The following is a 5,221-nucleotide window of genomic DNA, read 5'->3' on the forward strand; positions in this document are numbered from 1 at the left end:
AGCTATTGCCGCTTTTTCTTGAGGCTGCTTGCCGTGGCCATGAGCCTGCGTTTAAAACGCTCTTGTTCGGCAAGATCCTCTGGCATGACGAACTCGTCGTCGTCGAGGCTTGCCTCGTCTTCGGAGGGAGGCGTATAATTATCGTCCTCAACCTCTTGGTCCGCCGCCCTCTCGTGAGGGCTGGCTTCTCTGTCCTCCTGTGCCGAATTTTGCTGGAGGGGGTGTTCTTCGGCGCTATCCGGAGTAGTATTATCTCCCGTGCCAGAATCACCGTTTTTGCTTTGGCGGGATTTAGAGTGGCGCCGCTGACGCTGGCGCTTGGGCTGTTTCTTAGAGGTATCGTCCACCGCTGTTTCGTCGCCATCTCCATCCTTTGGAGTGTCCACCATATATATGTCATATGACGAGGTGGCCTTCCAACGCCCTACAAGTGCTGGTTCTTGTTCGTCTCCTGCATCGTCGTCCATGCCGTCGGCGTCTTCGGAGTCGAAGTCAAGCATGTCGGTTAAGTCGTTGATAGTGGCTACGAAGTGGGTGGTGGGTGGGTTTTGAATTTCTTCATTGTCTGTATCCCAACCTTGCTGACCGTAGTCCGGCCAGGGCTCTCCTGATAAAGAGAGAGACTTTAGAGAATTCAGGATGTCGCCGAAGGGCGAGTGCTGAAAGATGTCCGCGGCGGTGAACTCCATTATCGGCGCCCAATCGGATTCGATCGGCGGGGGCGCAGGGGCTCAGAGTTCGGAGAGGAATCCGGCTCCTCGGAGTCACAGGCCATGCGGAGTGAGGGGCTGGAGTTCGGCTTGATCGCCTCTGAGATCGCAGCCCCTGAGGCAGCGTCCAACCGCTGATCCTCGATTGGCGGAGTGGGCTCCGAATCAATGGTCGGAACCGATGCGTGTGCGGCCTCCAAGGCGCTGTTCGGCGGCAGAGCTATGTCATGCCCATCGAGACAGTGCGACACGCTTGGCTGTGGCTCGAATCCGTCGAAGATCAAGTCCCCACGGATGTCAGCCGTGTAGTTTAGGCTTCCAAACCCGACCTGATGGCCAGGGGCGTAACTTTCGATCTGCTCAAGGTGACCAAGCGAGTTGGCCCGCAGTGCGAAGCCGCCGAAGACGAAGATCTGTCCGGGGAGAAAAGTCTCACCCTGGACTGCATCGTGGTTGATGATCGAAGAAGCCATCGGGCCTGAAAGCGACGACACAGAGGAACTCTCAATGAAAGCACCAATGTCGGTGTCAAAACCGGCGGATCTCGGGTAGGGGGTCCCGAACTATGCGTGTAGGCCGGATGGTAACAGGAGACAAGGGACACAATGTTTTACCCAGGTTCGGGCCCTCTTGATGGAGGTAAAACCCTACGTCCTGCTTGATTAATATTGATGATATGGGTAGTACAAGAGTAGATCTACCACGAGATCAAGGAGGCTAAACCCTAGAAGCTAGCCTATGGTATGATTGTTGTATGATGAAGTTGTCCTACGGACTAAAACCCTCCGGTTTATATAGACACCGGAGTGGGTTAGGGTTACACAAAGTCGGTTACAATGGTAGGAGATCTTGAATATCCGCATCGCCAAGCTTGCCTTCCACGCCAAGGAAAGTCCCATCCGGACACGGGACGGAGTCTTCAATCTTGTATCTTCATAGTCCTAGAGTTCGGCTGAAGGTATAGTCCGGCTACCCGAACACCCCCTAATCCAGGACTCCCTCAGTAGCCCAACCTCAAATCCATCTTGGAAAAGACTGAGGATCCAACGAGCTGGTCATACAGATCGTTGATCCTGGGAAGCAGATACTTGTTCTTGATAGTGACCAAGTTGACAGGTCGGTAATCTACAACCATCCGATCCGTTCCATCCTTCTTCTTGACGAAGAGGACGGGGCAAGCCCAAGGAGAGGAACTAGGACGGATGAAACCCTTTTTCAAGGACTCATCGAGTTGGTTCTTAAGCTCGGCTAGTTCTAAGGGTGCCATCTTATAGGGTCTTCTAGAAATTGGAACGGTTCCTGGAACAAGGTCTATCACAAACTCGACATCCCTGTCAGGTGGAACACCTGGCAGTTCTTCTGGAAATACATCCAGAAAGTCCTGGACTACCGGAATATCTTCAAGGTCTGGAAGGGGGTTGGCATTTAGGGAGTAAAGCTGGCGCTTGGCCACTCGAGTTAAGACATTGACTGTCTTGCCCGATGGGTGAGTAAGTTGAACAGTTCTAGTGGCACAATAAATCTTAGCATAATGAGCTGACATCCAGTCCATACCCAAGATGATGTTTATGTCCGAGGACTTGAGAGCTATTAAGTATGCAATGAAGACAAGTCTATCGACAAGAATTTCATTCCCATGGCTTACTCTAGAGGTTTTCCATCTAGAGCCAGGGGCTTGAATTTCCATGGTAGTGGGCATGTCACAGAATGTTGTGTTATGCAATCGAGCATAGCTCTCAGATATGAATGAATGAGATGCTCCAGTATCGAAAAGAACAGATGCCGGATGGCAATTAACAAGGAGTGTACCAAGGACGACGTTAGGATCCTCATGAGCCTCCTCGGCTAAGACATAGTTGACATGGCCACGTGCAGTGGTGACCAACTTGGCGTAGAATGTCTTTCCCGCTGGCTTACCACGACCAACGGATTTTCCAGACTGATTGGGGTTGTTGTTCTGGGGACACTCTCGACTATAGTGTCCCGGCTCTCCACACTTGAAACATGTCACAACATTGGGGCGTGGAACAACATTAGCAGCGGGGCCACCATAGGGCTTGGACGGTGCAAACTGCTGGTTGGGACGAGGCGCCTCAAAGGATGGCCTCGGAATGAACCTGGGTGGCAGTGCCGTGCTTGGAATCCACACCCGGCGCTTCTGAGATCCAGAGCCGGATGAAGAGCCAAAATCACGAGAGTGCTTGCGTGAAGCGTCATAGTTAGACTGGCCTGTCTCAGCACTGATGGCTTTATTGACCAGCTTCTGAAAGGAGGTGCACTCGTGCAAACGAAGATCGCGGTGAAGCTCAGGGCTAAGTTTGCGGAACCTTGCCTGCTTCTTAGCGTCGGTGGATACCTCTTCAGGAGCATATCGTGCCAGATTCCCAAATTCACGACTATATGCATCCACAGTCAGTCTTCCTTGGGTGAAATTGCAGAACTCTTCCCTCTTGCGATCTATGAAACCTTCCGGGATGTGATGCTCACGGAAAGCCTCACTGAATTCATCCCAAGTAGTGATTTGGCCGACCGGGCGCATAGCCTCAAAGTTTTCCCACCAAAGGCTAGCAGGGCCTTCGAGGTGAGAGGCAACATAAGTAACCTTATCAGCTTCGGCTACGTTGCAGAACGTAGCTTGTGTGTGATGCTGCGGAGCCAGTCATCCGCGTCGAGGGGCTCGACGGAATGATTGAACTTTGGTGGGTACAACTTGATGAAATCATTGATTGACACCAAGTCATTTCGCTGATGGCGTGCAGTGTTCTGCTCAATCCGCTCCAGCAAGCGGTTAGTCTCACGCTTGTTTCTTTCCGCCTCCAGCATCACTTCGGCTAGAGAAGGCGGGTGAGGCAGATTTTCACCCCTAACTGCACTGGCTTCCCCCTGCTCCGGGGCAGCAGGGTTGCTGCGGGTGTTGACCATCCTAGGAGAAAACAAGACAACGGTTTAGATAAGGATGGCACAAACTTAGCAAGGAAGTGCATAATGTAATGGATAACATGGAATGCTAAGATGTGCATTGCACGACATGGTAATATAGAAACTGCCATATATATACCATTGGTCATACACACCGTACATAGTTTAGTACAAGCCTAGGCTAGAGTACAACTACGGTGAAAGACACTACATCTCATCGAAGGCATTCCAAGCTCCTATACATTATTTTTCTACACCTTCGGAGTGTGATACACACCAAGTTGTATCCCACGGTCACGCAGGACTGTGGAGAATACAACTACTACAATACTAGTGAAACTAGGGATGGCACCCGTAGGGTTTGGGTATGGGTGGAGCCACCCTATACCCTTACCCGTCATCCCAAATCTTACCCATCACCCGTACCCATACCCGTTGATGGGTACAATTTTTTCCATACCCGTCACCCATCAGGGTAAATAGGTACCCACGGGTAAAATTACCCAGATTTGCAACACATCAATTTGAGAATTACATAGTCATAGACAACAACTTTAACAATAATTTATAAACAACAGCACATCATGACATCAATGCATACTCGTTCATGGGCTAGCTATTGTGGTGCGGGGGCCTAACATGAATGCATGATGAGGTCTTGTTAAGGCTGTTGGATTTATGTACATATAATATGTTTAATATATGGATGAATAATATATAAGGTCTATTTGTCAGAATATATGTGGGTACATGGGTACATGAGTATGGGTTATACTAAACCATACCCATACCCACTATATCTGATGTGTATGAAATATTCCTATTTATGTACCCATGGGTATATTTTTGACCCACACCCTTGCCCTAATAGAGTTTTTACCCGCAGGGTACGCGGGTAATGGGTGCCCATTGCCATCCCTAAGTGAAACTACTACTAGCTCAGACGGCTCCGTAGTAATCCTCATAGAAGTCGCCACCAAGGCCTGGAAGTGGAACATGATCATCTGGGAACAAACGGTCCTGCGGAGCCTGCGGACCATAGGGACTCGGATGTGGCCTTGGTCCCACAGGTGGTGGCAGACGGGGACCACGAGGAGGGGTGATGCCTCCTACATCACGCCACTCCATACAATCTGGCAATCCAGACTGTACAGGGTACATGTCCCTCATGTCCATGTATCCTGCCTGCACCACAGGTGCAAACCGAGTCAAAGTGGCCCAATGATCAGAACGAGTGTGGAAAAGCTCCATACGCAAGGCCCGATTTTCGCAGTCCATATCCTCGAGCATCTCGGCAGTGGTGCGGAGTAGTGACTCCTCATGTGTAGAGTCATAGTACAAGGCCTGATAGTACCCCTGTGCTCCGGGAAGTGAGGCTGGCATGTATCGGAAATAGGTGTTCTGTAGCAAGGCAGTCCTGGCTCGAATGATAGTCATCATTGAATAGGCTGCATCCTGCACCGACATCTCAATAGTGACCCCAAGTCCATAGGAACAGTGAAGGGGCTCAGTGGCTCCAGGATAAGAGGGATATATCCTGACGGTACAGAGGTACTGGCTCTGGTTGAAGTCTCTGAACTGCTCCTCGACGG

The sequence above is a fragment of the Triticum urartu genome, chromosome 3A (assembly GCF_056163025.1).
Source record: "Triticum urartu cultivar PI428250 chromosome 3A, HENAU_Tu73, whole genome shotgun sequence".
NCBI lineage: Eukaryota > Viridiplantae > Streptophyta > Magnoliopsida > Poales > Poaceae > Triticum > Triticum urartu.